Source organism: Sceloporus undulatus, unplaced genomic scaffold (assembly GCF_019175285.1).
Source record: "Sceloporus undulatus isolate JIND9_A2432 ecotype Alabama unplaced genomic scaffold, SceUnd_v1.1 scaffold_14, whole genome shotgun sequence".
NCBI classification, from domain to species: Eukaryota; Metazoa; Chordata; class Lepidosauria; order Squamata; family Phrynosomatidae; genus Sceloporus; species Sceloporus undulatus.
Genome location: NW_024802936.1, coordinates 2,926,298 through 2,932,297, shown reverse-complemented (window position 1 = coordinate 2,932,297; position 6,000 = coordinate 2,926,298). Strand labels below are relative to the sequence as shown.

The following is a 6,000-nucleotide window of genomic DNA, read 5'->3' as shown; positions in this document are numbered from 1 at the left end:
GGACCTGTCCTACTACATTTCAACCAGGAAGGATTCCACAATGTCCTCCCTTTTGAGCCTAAGAAGCAGGAATTGACATTCATCAGAGTGAAAGAAAGAAATTGGCAGCATGAGCTTTCAGAGTCTTCAGTCTACTTCCTCAGATGCATTTGGATATAATAATAATAATATTAATAATAATAATAGAGAGAGATTTTGTAGCACCTTTGAGACTGACTGAAAGAAATTGGCAGCATGAGTTTCTGAGGTAGTAGACTGAAGTCTAGGGAAGCTCCTGCTGCCAACTTCTTTCTTTCAGGTGCTACAAGACCTCTCAGATACTGATCCTACAGGCATAGCTTTGCATGCATAGGAGTGTTGGGAGCTTTCCTTTGGTCACTAGGCCCTCTATTTCTCTGGAACAGGCGGTGCCCTCTCCTCCCTCCGGCGCCACAAGAAACCCCCACTTCCCACAGACTTCCACAATGCGGTGTCAAAACGGATTATGGCTGCAGTGTGGATGCAGACCACGTGGCCCCTTCCTCCTCCTCCTCCACCTCCGTCCTCCTCCTCCTTTTTCCTTCTCTCATTCCCAGCCATTGCAGCGCCTGGACCAGAAGGCTCTGCTGCCACTCCAGAAGACGCACACACACAATACACACTGCACACACACACTGCACGCTGCTGGGGACGCCGTAGCTCCTCTCTCACACACACAACACACACACACAACACAGAGACACAGGGATTAGCTGCCTCTGATGCTGATGCTGTTGTTGCTGCTGCTTTCTCCTCCTCCTCCTCCTCCTCCTCCTCTTCTTCTTCTTCCTCTTCTTGCAGCCTCCCTCCTTCCCTGGCGTTTGGACTTGGGCTCCTGGCTCGCCTTGGCTCGGGTAAGGAAAGGGGAGGATGGGGGAAGTGGGTCCAGGGAAGGGAGCTAGAGGGAGACGGGGGGATCTGGTGGGCAGGGGTTCCCAGGGGAGCAGGGGAGGAGGCCCTTTCCATCCCCAGAGCCAGGGGCTGCCTTGCCATCCCTTTCGCCTTGCCTTCAACCGCACCGCTGCGGTGTTTGTTGTCAGCTGCTGGATCTGCCCAAGAGGAGCAGGCGTCCTCCTTTTCCAGGGCCTGTCCTCCATTCCCGCCTTCTGCCCAGAAAGAATCCCTAAAAACTCCTCCATTTTGAGCAGGGCTGAGAGAGGCATATTTCTTTGGAGCTCAGGGGGACCAGACTCGGGTCCTCCTTTTCCAAGAGTCTGTCCTCCATAACCGCCTTCTCTTTCAGGGGGAGTCCTCCGTTTTAAGGCACGACCGGACTTGCGTCCTCCTTTCCCAAGGCCTGTCCTCTATCCCCGCCTTCTGTCCAGTGGGCATCCCTAGAAACTCCACCATTTTGAGAGAAGCATGGCTTGACATTTCTTTGGCGCTTCAGGGGGAACCTGACTTTCCCAGGGCCTGTCCTCCATTCTCGCCTTCTCTTTCAGGAGGAATCCTCTGTTTTAGGCATGGCCAGACTTGCGTCCTCCTTTTCCAAGACCCGGCCTCCATTCCCGCCTTCTGTCTAGGAGGCATCCCTAAAAGCTCTTCCATTTGGAGCAGAAAAGAGAGAAAAACATTTCTTAGGAGTTCAGGGGGGCAGACTCGGGTCCTCCTTTTCCAGGGACCGTCCTCCATTCCTGTGCCATGGCGCCATGCCTATTGGTGCGGTTGTGTGGTCCCCCAAAGGTCCTCCATTTTGATCCGGGCTCGGCAGCACGGATTGATCTTTCTAGGAAGGCTTGGAGCTTTTGAGCTTCAGGTCCTCCCTTTTTTCCTTGCTGGTCCTCCCTTGTTGCAGTGAGAGAAGGGGTTTCCCCCTCAACACACCTCACACCTCCATCCTTGGTACTCTTTAGCTCCAGTCGCTTTCCCCTTCTTCTTCCTCCAGGGCGCATCCTTCATTTCCCGGACGCGTCCTCCACGCCAGCCTTCAGCCCTGGAAGCATGTCCTCCATTTTTGAGCAAGGCTGAGGAGCACTGAGAAGCGTTTTAAGCCTTTTTATATGAGACTATGGTTTCCTGGAAAAGTCCTCCCATTGGAGGTGCCTGGTCCTCCTCTTGCTCTTGTGAGGACCTCTGTTCCCCCTCTCACACACATTCTCACACACAACAAACTCCAACTCTCAGAATTCCATAGCCTTGAGCCAGAGAAGAGTTAAAGCGGTGCCAAACCTGATTATCTCATCAGTGTGGATGCAGAGAATCTCCCTCTCTTTACCTCAGACAACACACACACACACACACACACACACACCTGCCCCTCATGGGTTTCAACTCGGCCATGCGTTTGCCTCGCATTAATTGCTGGAGGGTCTCTTTTTTCTTTTTACTGAGGGAAAGATTCAGGGATGTGCTTCCTTCTTTCCCTCCTCCGCCTTTCTCTCTCTCTCTCTCTCTCTCTCTCTTTCTTTCTTTCTTTCCTTCCCCAGGACATCCTTCCAAAGGCAGCAGCTGGTTGCCTCCTCATACTTGGCCCTCATGGAGAAAAGAGAAGGGGAAAAGAGGGGGATTTCTTCATATTTTAAAAAGTGTGGTCCTCAATGTCATTGGTCCAAAACACACACTGCAGAAATAACCAGGTTTGAGATCGCTTTAACTGCCCTGGCTCAATGCTAGGGAAATCCTGGGGATTGTAGTCTATTGTGACACCAGAGCTCTCTGACATGAGAAGGCTCAACGCCTCACAAAACTACAGTTTCCAGAATTCCCTAGCACTAAGCCGAGGCAGTTAAAGCGGCCTCAAAGTGAATGATTTCTGCAGTGTGTTTTGGACCTTTCCTTCCCCTCATGGAGCCTGCCTTTGTTTTCTGGTTCCTTGGGGGCATTTAAAGATCAAAAGGGCTGCAAAAATAACCCGATTTGATACTGCTTGAACTGCCATGGCTCCATGCTATGGAATTCTGGGAATGGTAGTTTGTTGTGGCACCAGAGCCACAGAGATAGACTGAGAACTAGGCCATATTTTGTTTCCAAGTTTACATATTTAAATAAATCACTTTGAGATTTGAAAGAAAGAAATTGGCAGCATGGAGCCATGGCAGTTAAAGTGGTGTCAAACCAAGTTACTTCTGCAGTGTGGATGCTCCTCCAACTCCCTCAGATCTCATTAACGGCTCTTCTGGGGCTTCTGGACACTGAAGGCATTCAAAGAGGGCATTAGGACGGGGCTGGGGTTTCTTTCAGTGGGTTTGCCAACAGTAGGGTTTGTGTTGCCTTGTTTTGTAATAATAATTGTGGGTAATAGTGGCATGCCCACTATGGTATAATAGTGTGCCCACTGTGGAAGTCAGTATGGCGTAGTGACTTGAGCACTGGACTATGGAGACCAGGAAGGATTCAATGATATAGTTATATTACTCTGTAGAATCAGTATGTGGAGAAATCTTGTAGCCCCTTTGAAACTAAGGAGTATATCACATGGGATGAATTTCTCTTAATTTTGAATGAAAAGAAAGTGGGGCCAGAACTCATTCACTTGAATTCGCTAGTTCAGCAAATTTATGTGAATGCAAATAGCGTTCAAACTGACTTCCCATTGCCTGAAATTGCGTGTGATCACCTCTCATGCAATAACGTTAAACCCCATGATTGCATTCGGATTGCCATTGGGTTATACTTCCAATTTCCTTTGTTTGATAACATCCTAACTGAAAGCTCATGCTGCCAATTTCTTTCTTTCAGTTAGTCTCAAAGGGGCTACAAGATCCCTAGAGACCAGGGTTTGAATCCCATCCCAACTTGGCCATATAAACCCACCGGGTGACCTTGGACAAGTCACATTTTCTCAGAGGTTGGCCTCTGAAGAAACTTGCCAAGAAAACCGCATGATAGGGTGGCTCTAAGTCAGCACGAAAGCACACAACAACAACAAATACAACTATGGGATATCTCTGTGTGGGTATGTGTGCACACGCGTGGGTCCTCCTTTGGCATGTGGACCATTTGGGAATTGGGGAAGAAATCCTGACAAGGTCCCTCCTGGGTTAAATGACTGGCATTAATGGGGAGCCTGGAATCAAAACAGTGACCCCCCTCAAAGCAGGGCAAAGGAGGGGGTCTCTAATAAACTGGACTTTTATTTCAGGGCTGTGCAGCTGCTGGAGAAGCCTTTCAAGGCAAAAAGTCAGGGAGGGAATGAAGGCTGCATTCAAGGGAGACTTGCCTTGCTGCTCTGTTCTGCTTTTTCCTGTATTTTATTTAAACCCTTCAAGAAAGGGGCAATCTCACATTTGAATAAAAATGAGTGAAAAGGCTTGGTGTCCACAGATACAGAACTATTAATAATAATAATAATATCGTTTATTTATAGCCCGCCTTTCCATGAGATCAAGGCAGGTTACAACATCTTGGGAACAACAAACGATGAAAGCCAACAGTGATATTGATAGCAAACAGTGTTACTTCTCAGCCAGGCAACTAATAAAGTTCTTGAGTTGTATGAAACTAGATAGGATCAAGCCTATGTAGGTTAATGCATTTTTAAAAAATCTGGCAAGTGTCTTCTCTACAACAAAATAGTGTTTGGCATCTTTTGTATTGTTAAACCTGGAATTAAGTTATCACCTAAGGGGTGGGAAGTACTCTAAACAAATGAGGTGGAGGCAGATATAGAACTGTGTGAGATATATAAGATGCATCATGCACTTCTTCATGGGGATGGTTTGGCAGTGGTAAAACTTTGAATAATGGATAAATTGGGAGATCAGAAAGCATGCATACATATATGTTGGTGTGTATTGAACTGCTATGCGTTAATAAATTTTACTCTCTTTCTTGGTTTTGAGAATGCAGGTGGTAGTTTCAGAGTGCTTTAAATCTCTAATCAGAAATAGTGTCTAGTCGGCCAAAATGAGGATAATGTGCCCTCTCAGGCAATCACTGGCAGTTCTTTTACTTGAGATTGACAGCACACATCCAACTGGCACCTGGTTTATTTTTGGAAGGATGTGATTAGAATGTAAAATGTGCAGATTTCAATAGAAGTAGACTGAAAACGAGGCCATATTTTGTTTCCAAGTAAACATATTTAAATAAATCACTGGTGGCGTTAGGAGGAATATACCACACGTATCAAGGCTGCTTATGCAATTATGTTTTAGTAGCAGAGTTCAGGAAAGGCCACAGACAAATAGCACATCATACTGTTCTTTTCAAACAAAGCATTTTTCGCTGTACTTAGGTAGAGTAAGTACAGTATTGCTTATTCGTGAGAATACATTTTGATTCAGGCCATAGCTTTATGAGCCTAATACTCTTTGTTGCTGTTTGTTGTGTACCTTCGTTGTTTCCAACTTATGGTGACCCTCTCACAGGGTATTCTTGGCAAGTTTCTTTAGAGGAGGTTTACCATTGCCATCCTTTGCGGCTGAGAATGTGTGACTTGGCCAAGGTCACACAGTGAGCTTCATGGACAAGCGGTGAATCAAACCCTGGTTTCTAGAGTCCAACAACCAAACCACTAAGCCATACTGGCTGTCATCATACTCGCTGCATGTTATTTTTCTTTTTTCTTTTTTGGTTGTTGTTGCTAAACTTTTAACAAAAGCTCCAAACAGTCCGATGTATTTGACATTCAAGTAGATACTCGGGGGATCTTCAGGAATAGCTGTCTAATATTGTGAAAGCATATTTATCAAAGTGCACAGATGTTAATGAGGGTTGATGAGAGCTGGACTCAGTCTGTGTTCTTGTAAAATACGCCAGCATGCTGCTGTTAAAATGTATGTAACCATGGCCAGTTCTACACATAGATTTATCAAATCTCAGTCAAAGCAGTTCAAAAAGTAGCAAATAGCATGCCAACTTTCTCAGAGTTCCCTTCGCTCATTTTTTCTAGTCCTTCACTGTTCTCCTTAGTCATTTTGAAAACAGACTTTGAGTAAATAAAGCAGACAAAATGTCCTTCTACTGAAAAGGCTGGAATATGTTATGCCTCATAATCATTTTAAATTTAACGACAACTGAAATTTGATAGAAAATCACAGA

The 6,000-nt window shown here is 45.9% G+C and overlaps 1 protein-coding gene across 1 annotated transcript in view; it reads left to right on the top strand.

Annotated features, from left to right (window-relative positions):
* Positions 1 to 585: 585 nt before the first annotated feature.
* Positions 586 to 6,000, top strand: part of LOC121917297 (disks large-associated protein 1) — a 414,174-nt gene continuing 408,759 nt past the window's right edge. Inside the window, exon 1 of the mRNA XM_042443120.1 lies at positions 586 to 872. The gene's annotated coding sequence lies outside the window, so the exon portion shown is untranslated. The remainder of the gene's footprint in view (positions 873 to 6,000) is intronic.